The sequence below is a fragment of the Serinus canaria genome, chromosome 2, assembly GCF_022539315.1.
Source record: "Serinus canaria isolate serCan28SL12 chromosome 2, serCan2020, whole genome shotgun sequence".
Classification (NCBI taxonomy): Eukaryota; Metazoa; Chordata; class Aves; order Passeriformes; family Fringillidae; genus Serinus; species Serinus canaria.
Window position 1 is genome coordinate 148635889 of NC_066315.1, and position 13308 is coordinate 148649196.

The 13308-nt window shown below is 42.0% G+C and overlaps 1 protein-coding gene across 5 annotated transcripts in view; it reads right to left on the reverse strand.

Moving 5' to 3' along the window:
• Positions 1 to 11054: 11054 nt before the first annotated feature.
• TSNARE1 (t-SNARE domain containing 1) overlaps positions 11055 to 13308 on the reverse strand; it is a 456778-nt gene continuing 454524 nt past the window's right edge. For all 5 annotated transcript variants that reach the window (XM_050970764.1, XM_050970765.1, XM_050970766.1 and 2 more), the window contains one exon: positions 11055 to 11445. The gene's annotated coding sequence lies outside the window, so the exon portion shown is untranslated. The remainder of the gene's footprint in view (positions 11446 to 13308) is intronic.

Sequence of the window (13308 nt, forward strand, 5' to 3'; positions counted from 1 at the left end):
TGAGCCAGCCCCAGGAAAGCTGGGCTCCATCTTTGGGAAAAGAAGCATGACAAGAAAATTATCAACAGATTAAGTACAATTCTGGCAAGTGGAAGCAGGGAAATTCTCAGTGGGGTTGTGGTTTTTGTTGTTTTGTTTTCATTATTTTTTTAAAGTGAAAGAAATTTAGCATCTGAAATAATTCATCATATAAGATTAGCCAGTTTCAAAAAAATCCAGATTAGCATTGGTGAGGACGAAGTCTCTTGAGTAGCAGCACACCTCTTGTCAGGCCCTGAAAAAGCATTAAAAAAATTGAACAGCATCTGGCTTAAAGTTTCCAAATTCTCAGGAACTGGAAGCCACAGCAAACCTGACACAGTGGAGAGGGTATGTCATTTTGGGACCCTGCAACTGGATTTTGACTGAATGCATTCACTATGTCAGAAAACAGATTAAAAAGGGAAAGCAAAGAGAAGAGACACATTTCCACAGTGACACACATCACGTTTTTCTTGTGAACTGTATTTTTACTGCTCTCCTATCACATTTTACTCCTCACTCACATCATTCCCTCCTCAAACTTCTGATTCTTTCTCTCTTGAGATCATTTTATCCTGTAGATCTCTGCCTCCACCATCTGAACTTCACAACATCTTTTTTCCAGATTTTTCCTCTCTGTAGCTCAGATGTCAAGGGATTTTAGCAGCAGGGGCTTTAACAGTTGGGATAGATCTCAGGGATTTTATAACTGTCCCTTAAAATCAAGGGGGAAAGATGACTAAGAGAAAAAGAAATGTTCTTTTATAAATTTTTATTATATAAAAGTGTCATAGCATAGCTTTGGTTACAAATATGCAAAACCAGCCAGGTGAAACCAGCAATGGAGTTGATAAGGCAAAGCAGGTTTTCATTACACATGAGCAGTGGTTGTGTGATCATGCAATAAACACTAAAAGCTTTCACCAACCCTGCTGAGGCTTTTGTGGCTCACCCTCAAAATTACCTCTCTTTCTCCTGTTCCACTCCAGGGGTTTTACCTCACCTGCAATCATCCCTTCAGACCTTCTGACATGGCCCAGCCAGTTCCCCTGGCTCAGATTTGTTTATGTGACACTTATTGGCTGTGCTAGGAAGCAGCAAGGGGCTGTTCTCCCACCCCCATCTCCTGCCCCCATGGAACTGAGCACTGAGCTGTGGCTGGGGAACATTAACTCTCCAAAGGAGCATGGAAATGTTTGCTCTGACTGGTCATCTGGGAGGTCTTATTGTCATGATTACCATCTTGCTTTTCTATTCTTAGCTCCACTTCTTGCTTTTAGTGCCTGCCATTTCTCAAAGGGGTTTTGCAGAGACAGAAGAAATTTTCTGGAGAGGAATGTGGAAGTTTCCATGTGGCAAAAAGTAGGGAAAGGGAGTGTGGTCAAGTGGGAAACAAATCAGGATATGAATCAAAGACTGCTGAAATTGAGAGGAACAATAATATAAACTGGAGGGTCCATGGGTCCTCAGAGTCAAACTATATCTTATAATGCCACATCTTTGTGTATGGGGCAAAAATGTAAAAATATCACATTCTTTTGGTGAAATGCAATGTTTAATAGTATGTAGGAGGGACTGCTGAGAGCAGGAGAGCAGAGTGTTTCTCAGTACTTCTCTATAATACTTTGTCCCTTTCGTTGTTAAGTGTTTTACTGGGAGATTAAATACAATCCCTAAATCCTTTACTGTCAACACAGTCTGAGTCCAAACCAAACAATGCACAGAGCAGCAGCAAGCCTTTACCCCTGGTCAACTAGGGAATTCATGAGCTCAGAAGGCAGTGCCAGGATTGCTTCTCTTGGCCACAAGTAAGGAGAAAGCTCTGCTCCAAAATGAGCATCTGGGTTCTTGCTTGCACAGATCAAACCCCTATTTATACTATCAAGAGTTTGGGAGAAATCCATAGGAGACTGTGAAGAGGGGAAAGGTTTCAGTTCTGTGGACCGAGAGGTGGAAGGGAAAAAGTGACTTTTTGAATCTTTCCAAAACTCCTCACCACTCCAGACCTCACTGGATTGTATTCCCTACTCATCATCTCCCTTTAGCCTCCTTCATTTTTTTTTTAACCTGTATTTCTTGGAGGCCTGACATCATCTTGACATTCTCCCCCTGCAATTCTATCACACTTTTGATGCCTTAAGGGCTGGAAATGAAAGTGAGGATCCCAGAGGTGCCAGGCAAGTGTTTTGCCTTTTGGGGTCACCTCACAGATATTTTCTTTGCCACAGCTGACAGAACAATGAACTTTCTGATTCAATTACAAACTTCCATTTCCCCACATCAGGAAAAAGGAAGGAAAAACCCCATGTACACTTCTCATCAGTAAAGCAGACAAAATTGAGCTCATGTACAGGAAATGATCAACTAGTTGTGAAGAATAACAGCATGCTAGGATGACAATTTGGCTTCTCTGTGCTTGTCTGTTGTCCCTTACTCTTTGGAAACTGCCCCTGCCCTTCAGGAGAGGGCAAACCTCAGTGAACTGAGTGGCTGAGGAAAGGCAGAAATATTCACCTCATGTAAGAAGTTGACAAAAGTGCAATGATCTTTCTTTTCCTGGTTGTTCTTCAGCTTCTAACACAAGAGAAATATTGATGATTTTTAGCCCATGGACACTTCATAGATGTTGTTGATCATGGAAGAGGGGTGGCTGACTGCTAGGACAGCATAATATATCCTGGTTATGTTTTAAAGCACAGATTATTTGATGCCATTTCTCAGTAAGATCAAAGATCAGAAACTGAATTCTATTGTTATGGATTCAACATGGAATTAGTCATACCTGAAATCCACCTGACTTGGAGGAACAAAACACATTAACTGAAGAATTAGCAATAGTTTCCACTCCTGCCTATCTTGGCTCAAACATGAAAAGTTGTTTTGTCTTTACTGTATATTCATATCATCTGAATTCTCTTCAGCTGGTGTTTAATTTCCTCCCTGTGGATGTATCTTCTTTCTCTGAGTTATCCCAACAAATCCTTTCATACTATCCAGTGCCAGAGTTTTGTGACCATAACCCACAGATTTAATTTCTCAGGCGTCATCTACAGTGAAGTTCATCACAACAAAGTTTTCTGATTTTAGTAATATATAAAGTCATTGATGAATCCTCTAATGACTTTAGGGAATGGAGAGTGACCTTTTTTTCAGTCTTTGAAGTGTGCTTGCATTTTTTTCTTTTGGGGACTTTAAATATTTGAGGGCATTTATAAAGGTTGACTTCTTCTTGCCTGCCTGCCTACCTCTGTGGAGTATTTTATTTGGTCTTATGTCAAATGAAGATGCAGGCTCAGAAGGTTAGTAACACTTAAAAGCACAGGAAAGATCAATATGGGATTTGGAAAAGTGGGAAGGAGCAGCCCTGATGGAACTTTATAGCCCACCAGAGAGTGTTTTTATCTTGGAGCTTTGTGAAGGGAAAATCAGTCTAGACTCACCTTACCCTAACTGAGGCTCTAAATTTTGAACACATCAGCCCTTGGGAAACATAAGAATCTCCAGAGGGTAGTAGAGTCTATCCCAAGATCTTTTTCCACTGACTATAATAGGAGCTGAAAGTGGCTGTGCTCATTTTTAAATGCTTAAAGTAAGATAAGGTGAACCTGGGCTCAGCAGTGAATCCAACTTACCTGTAAAGAAAACGAACGCTAAAGCCATCCTGCAGATTGAAGAATTGCTGAGTCTGTGCTTGGAATGTGCTGGAGGATCCTGGAGGATCCTGGCACAGGCTTCTCGGCACTTGGCCTTGCTGCTGAGCATGTCAGAAACACCCCAGGGGAATCATGAAGGAAACAAAAGGCAAAGACCTGCCTGGTGTTTTCCTGCCCGCTGCTGTCAGCACTGCCTCTCATCCCAAACTTCTGCCTTTTGCTAACTGCCTGGTGGTCAGGAATTCCAGCAGCTGTTCTGGTGCATCAACATTCTCCAGGAAGTCCTTTTTGGCTTTGTTTTCTTTCTATATCTAGTGTAACAGCGAGCTGGGTACTACAAAGTGAGTGCCATGGTTAGACAGAGGATTGCAGTAATCACTCCTGGGGTCTCTTTTCAGCAAAATCTACTCTGTGTTTGAGAGACCTCTCCTTCAGTAATGTGGCCAAACCTCAGCCCCCAGTACAAGAAAATTGCTGGAATGAGTCCAGAGAAGGACACTAAGTTAATCCCAGGGCTGGAATACCTCAGCTATGGATCCAGGCTGGGAGAGTGGGGGTTGTCCAGCCTGCAGAGGAAAAGGCTCTGGGGAGACCCAAGAGCCCCTTCAAGTGACTGAAGAGGATCCAAGAGATCTGGAGAGGGACTTTTCACAAGGGCATGAATAGCTAGGATGGGGGATGATATTCTTAAGCTGAAGATGATTAGGTTTTAGATATTATGAAGAAATTCTTTATGGTGAAAGTGGGGAGGCCCTGGCACACGTTGCCCAGAGAAGCTGTGGCTGCCCCATCCCTGGAAGTGCTCAGCACCAGGCTGGATGAGACTCTGAGTAACCTGGGATAGTTGCAGGTGCCCCTGTCCATGGCAGAGGGGTTGGAAATAAATGACCTTTAAAATCCCTTCCAGCCCAAGCCATTCTGTGATTCTTTGATCCTGCTTTCATGATTTGCAGTCAGCACCAGCCAGAGTCCCCTGGGCTCTCTGGTTTGTTTCTACAGGCACTTCCTTTCTCCTCCAGAGTTCACATCCTGCAGGGATGTCACTACACTCAGCATGGAAGCACCTCTGCAGCCACACAAACACATCCAGACCCTGCAGAGTCTCTAAGCTGTGTCACCCCCTGAGACACACAGTGCAGTGCCAGTAGGGACCCATATAAAGACCAAGTTTATCCAGTAAATACCTGCTACAAAGTCTTTCATTCACATCTACAAGATGTGTGAACAAAGATGGAAAAGGATGCTCCAGCTACGCCTGTCATGGACTTTTTGGCTTTTTCCCCTTGAAAAAAAAAGGAGACTTAGCATGGGGATGATTCACTATATCCTCCTGTACTCTTGTGATTCTTGAGCACAGAGAGATCCTGTTAGGCTGCCAAAGGGAGCAAAGCAGCCAGGAAGAAGTTGCAATAGGAGATTGAAAATTTCAAGCAAAATGTTTTGAAAAGTGATTTCAAGATGAGATGTTGAGGAATTTCCCCAGGTGTTTGGTAAGAGTCCCTCAGTAGAGGTGAGAACTCATTTTTAATAGTTCTGAGTCTTCAGATATTCCACTTCAGGGGCAGAAGAATGTCACTTTAACAAGGAAGGAAGGAAGTGGCGGAAGGAAGTGGCGGAAGGAAGGGAGGGAGGGAGGGAGGGAGGGAGGGAGGGAGGGGAGGGAGGGAGGGAGGGAGGAGGAGGAAGGAAGGAAGGAAGGAAGGAAGGAAGGAAGGAAGGAAGGAAGGAAGGAAGGAAGGAAGGAAGGAAGGAAGGAAGGAAGGAAGGAAGGAAGGAAGGAAGGAAGGAAGGAAGGAAGGAAGGAAGGAAGGAAGGAAGGAAGGAAGGAAGGAAGGAAGGAAGGAAGGAAGGAAGGAATATTTATTTTCCTACGCATTTTTCCAGAAATCACTATATGACCTTCCTTGCTCTGTTTATATCAACCAAAAGCATGTTCACCTTGGATGTAAGTTCTAATTTAATTTTTACATATATATATATATGATTTCTAGGTATGATGGTTAGAGATTTTGCCATTGGTCTCCATTACACTGAAACAAGGATCATAAAGCTACAGTGTCCTGTTTCATTTTCTAAATTCTATCTGATACTCTGAAACCTGATACTCCAGTTACTAACAGCATCCAAGGATCAGGAATCCCCATATTTTATTTTGAAATTCAGTAATTTCTGCCCTCACTGTGTATAATCAACAACCAAATTTCTAATCATCATCATATTTTTATTCATCTGCTTCCCATGGCAAGCTTAGGTGGAGTTGGCCCAATGTCTAAATCAGACAATAAATTCTAGAACCAGTAAAACAAAGAAGAAGCCAATTAAACTTCCTTATTACCTATTACTGAGCTGCCCCAGACCAATTACACCCATATTTCTTTGTGGTCTAATTAGGTTCAGCTCAGTTCCACAGTGTGGAAGCCTGTAATGAGTGAGCACACGAGAAGCACAGCCCAGACTCCATGTGAGGGGTCATTAATATGCTCTGGGCTGCTGCCTTGGAAGAGAACTGCACCTCATTATGTGGGTTAACACACTTAAACTAAATGGATGAATTGCAGCCACTTTCAGTGTTTCAAGTCCCCTTGGACTGACAGAACTGCAGATTAATAAGTTGTTAGAGAGTGATCTGCTGACCTGCTCCATCGTTCTTCGCTCCCGCTCCATCCGCTCTTGGAGGCGCGGAACGCTAAAGTGTAGGAATGTGTCAATCACTGCATTTTCACTTTTGTGGCTTTCTCTGGTTTTTGACTAAGAAATTACCAAAATAGGTGAAAGAGAAAAACAAAATGACATGTTCAATAAGTTCAGTTGGCTTTGGATCAAAATGCAGGATGCACAGGAGTTAACAGCTCCCCTGCTAGCACAAAACGGCTCAGGATAAAGGCTGAACTCCTTTCAGCTGGATGGGGCTGTCTAAAAGTCAGCATATCACAGAATCAGAGAGTGGTTTGGGTTGGAAGGAACCTTAAAAATCATCCTGTTCCAACCCCCTGCAATGGGCAGGGTCATCTTCCTCTAGACCAGATTACTCCAACCTGGCCTCGGACACTTCCAGGGATGGGAAGTGCTTCTCTGGGCAGCTTGTGCCAGGGTCTCACCACACTAGTAATAAATATTTTCTTCCTAATATCTAATCTAAATCATTGCTCTTTGGGGTTTATATCCTCTGTTTAGCAGGCTATGAAACTATGATGAATTGGAAAGTGTGTATTGAGACAGGCTGCCAAAACCTTTTGTCAACGGAAGGAAAAAATAGATATAAAATTATAGTAGTTGGAGCCAAATAAAATGAGAAAAAAATAAACAACAAAAACAAACAATGGGATTTGGGGGATTTCTTTTTTTTTTTTTTTCCCTGTTGGAAGTAGATCTTTGAAACTTGTTTTAAAGCCACACCAACACCTGGAAATCCCCTCAATGGAAAAATTAAGACTGAAGACTTGAGATTATTAGGGAGAAAAGATCAAAGGTATTTTTCTGTCTCCCATTGGGTAGACCTCCATTCTATGATACTTGGTTTTTTTTAGTGCTGGAGACAGAACACTGAGTGATGTGCAGCATTGAGCTGAATTGTCTTCATGTCCTACCTTGTGCTGATGAAAGCATAGAAGGCTCCTCCAGATTTCCTCCTGCTTAGTTCAAGCAGCTGTTTTCCCAGCACAAAAGATTTCACAGAATCATAGAATACCCTGAGTTGGAAGGGACCTACAAGGTTCATCAAAGTCTGACTCTTGGAATTGTACATACAGTAAAATTTTTCATGAGTGTCCTAAAAGGGGAGAAAAGTCAAGAAATTGTTGAAGAGTTGATGGTATGTGCAACACTCAGTTTTGAGATCTGTCTCCTTTTGTGGACTCAGTTTTGGCAAACAGTCGTTTTTAAAGGTCTCAGAATTTGAGAAATTTCCCTGGCTCCTGCATGGCTTGTCAGCAGCAGCAGCAGGCACCCAAACAGGTTTCTTTTCTCACGTTCAAATTTATCCTAAAGGCACCAGAGAAAAAACTGCTTCCTATTCCACTCCAGACTAAGAGGACCTGACAACTTAATAATTGAACTGGGTACTTAGCTCACCGTGCCTCTGATGTGCCTCTTTTTAATTGATTTTGTCAGGGTCTTTTTAACTTCTGTTCCACTGTTGCCAGCATGCTCTCACTCCTCGTAATGCCTTTGCAAAGGGGTTTTATTAGAATTTTCCCCTGTCATATCCCATTCTCACCTATTTGTTACCAATTAACCCTCTACACCATGGTGGATTGCAGGATCTGCCAAATTGAAGTGCCTGCTGTTGGAAATCTTTGGGCTCTGTGTCTCAGCCAGAGATATTGTAAAGAAGAAGAAACTGTGCCTGTATTTTCTCCCAAAGCATCAGTAACAAAAACAGCTGCTTAATGGCATTGTTAGATATTCTATTTTCCATGAGAAGGGCAAAGGAAAATGTACCGATGAAGTGACTAAAGAAACAGAAAATAAATCTTCACTTGCAGTTGCAGTCCATGGCTCATTGTCCAAATGGGGATTGGTAACAAGTTGTGTCCATGTGGAGCCAGCACAATTTAATATCATTATAAATGACACAGACACCAGGACTGAGTGCAGCCTTCTGCAGGTTTGTGAAGGATACACCAGAAGGAAAGGATGCTGGGCAGGGGGGCTCTGACAGGCCTGGGAAATGTGAGTTGTGTGAAGCTGAACAAGGCCAAGACCAAAGTCCTGCACCCCATCAGGTGAGATCCCTCAGCAGTTCCTGCCCTGGGCGAAACACTCACTTGGGGAAATTAGTTTAATGTGTTACCAATGGAATCAGAGCAAGATGATGAGAAATAAACCCAAATGTTAAAACACCTTCCCCCCACTCCTCCCTGAGTTTGACTTCTCAGTCTTTTGTCTGCTCCCCCTCGGCGGGGCAGAGGGACAGGGAATGGGCTTGCTGTCACTTCCTCACCCATCTTTGCTGATCCTTCTTCTTCAGGGGGAAGTCTCCTCACATTCTTCCCCTGCTCCAGTGTGGGGTCCCTTCCACATGAGAGTTTTCCAGGAACTTCTCCAGTGTGAGTCCTTCCCACGGGCTGCCCTTCTTCACAAACTGCTCCAGTGTGGTCCCTTCCATGGGGGACAGTCCTTCAGGAGCAGGCTGAGTCTTTCTGGGCTGCTTGTGGGGACAATCAAACCTGTTCCAGCATGGGCTCCTCTCTCTGCAGGGTCAGGGGTCCTGCCACGAGCCTCTGGACCCCCAAGAGCTGCAGGGGCTCGGCTCCCTCACCAAGGGGTGCAGGGGAATCTCTGCTGCAGCTCCTGGAGCAGCTCCTGCCCCTCCTTCTGCCCTGGCCTGGCTGTCTGCAGAGCTGTTCTCACACATTCTCACTCCTCTGACTGCTGCTGGTGTTCCAGTGCTCAGCCTGGAGAGGAAAAGGCTCTGCACAGACCTCATTGCACCATCTCAATTTGTGAAGGGAGCTTATAAGAAAGGCAGAGCTTCCTTTCACCAGGGTGTAGTGACAGGAGAAGAAGCAATGGTTTTAACTGAGAGAGAAGAGATTTAGGTTAGAGATAAGAAACAAATTGTTTATAGTGATGGTGGGGAGGCCCTGGCACAGGTTGCCCAGAGAAGCTGTGGCTGCCCCATCCCTGGAAGTGTTCAAAGCCAGGCTGGAAAAGGGCTTGGAGCAACCTGGTTTAGAGGAAGGTCCCTGTGGCAGGGACTTGGACTACATAATCCTGCCAACCAAACCATTTTATAATTCTATTCTTTAGCGTGAATATGCTGTTTTATAATGACTTCATGAATTGTTTGGCTTTTTAAATGACATTTACCATTATAACCAAATCTGCAATACACAACAGCCCACCTTTGTTGCCACATGATTTCCTCCTTGCTTGAAGCCAGGCAACCTCTGTAGTTTCAGCAGAGAAATTCTTTACCTGGGTCATCAATGCCAAATGATCTGCTGTGTGAGCTGGCCCAGGGAAAGCTCAATCATACTAATGAGGTAATCACAGAGCTCCTAATGAATGGGATTAGTGACTGGGCAAGGATTGTTTGTCCTGGATCTCTTGTTCAAATGCAGCTCAAAGCTCTCAAAATATTTGCTTACAATCAGCTACGAGCTGGGATCGTTTCAGCTCTCACTAACTAGAGGAAAATTATTTTCATCTCTGCAGGATTTGCCAAATGTGCTGATGGAGGCAGTCTGGAGTTTGTGGTGGAGAGAAGAGGGGAGTTCTAGCTCAGAAGTAAACTCTCTGTAATAAGGTAAAGCTGTAGGTGTCATAATTTCTAATTTCATGCCTGCACGAAGCTTGGCTGGAGAAAAAGAAGAAGAGTGTCACTCTATTCATCAGCTTTTCTTAGTAGCAATTAATGAATATTTAATGTAACATATACCAATCCAGTTGGGCAGATTTTATAAATCTAAAGAAAAGCCACCAGAAACTGTGACTTGTGTTTCTTCTCCAAACCTGACTGTGCTGATTTAAGAAGTTTCACAGTTTTGACCCTGAGTGAGCTTAAGCACCTGCAGGATTTCTCTGAGCATTTTCTGTGCTCAGCCTTTACTGATGAAAGGCTGTGTCAGCTCTTTGCAAAGGGAGCATGTAACTGATATCAGTGCAGGTGAGAATCCAGCTTAATATTTGTTATTCTTTTCTAAAATTTCACAGCATCCAACCCCCATAACATATAGTAGTAACAATTTTTTTTCTTTTTTTTTTTTTTTTTTTTTTTTTGTTTGTTTGTTTGTTTTGTTTTGGTTTTTTTTTTTTTTGTTTTCCTGGTAGGAAATATTTTTGTCAAAAGATTTTGATTTTCCCAAAGAGTAAAAAATACATAATTTTGGTAAATTCTCTTCAATAATTCCTATGGTGTTTTAATTAAAACCATTTTTGAAATGCTTTATTTACTGGAGGAAAACTGCATTTATAACACACAACACATTTAAAGATGAATTTAAATGGCATTTTCAATCATGTTGTCAGGAAAAAACATTATGGATGAAAATGGAACAAACTCACAAATGTTGGTTGCACTGAAACCTATTAAATGAAGTCTAAAGCAAGATTTGGCATTTTTCATGAGATATCTTGCTTGGTGTTTTTTTAAAGGCCACCAAAAAAATCATAATGTAACATTTTGTTTATTTGTCCTGCTCTTTCAGTGATGTTTCTCATGAATAAATATGGTGTTCTGTGCATAAAGTGGGATCAAATAAGCATCTAATTGATGTGTTGTAAACGGCACATGAAATTGTGGAAGTGCTTAGCTCAGATCCAGCAGAGCAAATTCTAAAGCAGCAGTGCACAGTAGGGGAATCTGAGCTAAATTAATTTTTAAACATACAAAAAGAGTAACAAAAAAAAAAAAAAAAATAGAACCAGACAAACATCTTGACTTTCACGGTTTTAAATGAGCAGAATTGGAGATCAGGAGCATGTTAAAAACACAAACAACAGAGATGAATTAACAGCTACTTGTCTCACAGCACATTCTATAGCAAATCTGGAGGCAAAGAAATAGAATTCCTCAGATACAGGGGGTATAATTAAAATCTGTAACATAAGGTAAAACATGCCTATGATGAAGAGGGGGGAAAAATAGGCAAAATTATTCACAAGGATGCCAACACACAGTATAAAACTTAGCTTTTCTTTGATACAATTAGTGCTTGTTGGTTATAGCAGGTTTAATATGACGCGATCAGAAATGCAGACACGGACGTGGGGCCTGAATGTGCAGTGCCTTGAGAATCCATTCCACTTCCCAGGGTGACCACAGGCTCTGTAAAACCAAGAACAGCTGGTGAGAATTCACAGGAACCCCAGAGATTTTCTGGTGCAGAGGTGTCACGGAGGGAAGGGTGGCTGCTCCCAAAAGGCACAGACAGCCACGGAGCTGAGCAAGCTCAGGAAAGTGAATTTTCACTGATTCCAGGCTAAGGTGATTGTGGAACTGGAACAGATGAGAAGACTGGGACAGATTACCCACAAAAGCTCCTCATCCCTGGAGATGTTCAAAACCAGGTTGGAAGGGGCTGTGAATAACCAGGAACGATTCCCTACCCATGGCAGAGAGCCTGGAATGAGATCATCTTTAAGGTCCCTTCCAACCCAAACTTTTCCATGGATCTGTGACTGAAAATACAGAAAACCCAAATTCATCAAGAAAACACAGTATTTAACCTGCTGTAGCAAGGAAAAAAGTAAATTTTTCATTCTCTTCAATGCCAGCAGTTCCCATACCTGGAAAAAAGTGCATTTAGTTTTTAAAAAAACAGTTTTCTGCAAAATGGACAAAGAATAGAGGGCAGAGCATGGCACTGGTGCACTTTGCTGGTCAGAATATAGCTGAGAAATTGAATTGTTTCCCATTTTTCCAAGCCATGAAAAAATGAAAACCTTAGGCACTTCCTCTGACTAGGAACAACTCATTATAACTTGTAGATGTGTAATTAGAGATCAAAAACTTGTAGATCTAAACCCTAAAATGTTTACACTATTCATGTAGACAAGTTAATGGAATAAAAAAAAGAGAGTCAATTTTTGATCAAAGAGTCTGTTTCTCCCCAATTACTGTAAAAAAAACTTCTTAAGAATGACATCAGCAGCAGAATAGCACCTCCAAGATCAGCACTTTGCACTTCTGAGGTTACACAGATTGTAGTTTTGCACTCACCACCTATGAAACAGCCCTGAGTGTTTGTAAGAAGCATCACTATGAAATATATCAGGAGGCTTTTGTAGTGTTTGTGTTTATTCTACCTCTATTTCCTCAGTGACTGTGCTTGGGTACACAAGCAGTCTAAGAAAATCTAGTTAAACTTGTTATCCAGGGTGAGGAAAGGAATGAAAAGCTGGATTGTCGTTAATATTACAGAAGACATAACTAATAACAACTTCTTTTCTTTTTTTACAATTCTTTTTAATACAGAGGAAAGCCTCAGAAACACTGTTTTAATTATGCTTTACTGCAAACCAACAAGGTGTTAAAATAAACCATGATCAGACACAAAGCAGCCAAATACAGACGCAAACATATTTTCATTTATGCTAATTTTTAAACTGCTCATTATAAGATTGTTCAGGTAATATTTTTGAAACCAGATGTCCATTATGTGCTGTGCTGCAGATACAAAGCAGAGATGAGGGTTCCTGCATTGTGTTCACATAAACACCTCCAAGAGGCAGTAGAAACACCCTGATGGGAATGGTGCCCTTCTGAAGATGACATTCACCCCAGCTAATTTAAGGTCTAAGCACCTCCATCTGAGTAGAATGACTTCCAGGCTCCTATTACAGTAATTACAGATCTAATCAATCCAGCCAAAGATTTTTAGGGTTTTTAGGGTGGAGATCATTTGAATAAAGTAATCAACTCCGTATTGACCTAAATTTCACTGGCTGGTATTGACTCACGTTGACTGCAAAGGGATCTTCAGGATGACTTTCTCAGATGCAGAGAGGTTCACTGTTGACATCTAAATTTAGCTGCACAAATTCAGCAGCCAAAGTCCTTTTAATGTCACAAGAGGAGTTGCTCAAGTCACTCACACAAAGTAAAAAAGCTCTGGAAAGGGGATGGACACCACTAATCATTTAACCTTTCCTTCCACTTGGAAACTATTCTGTATTTTCTGTTTATTTA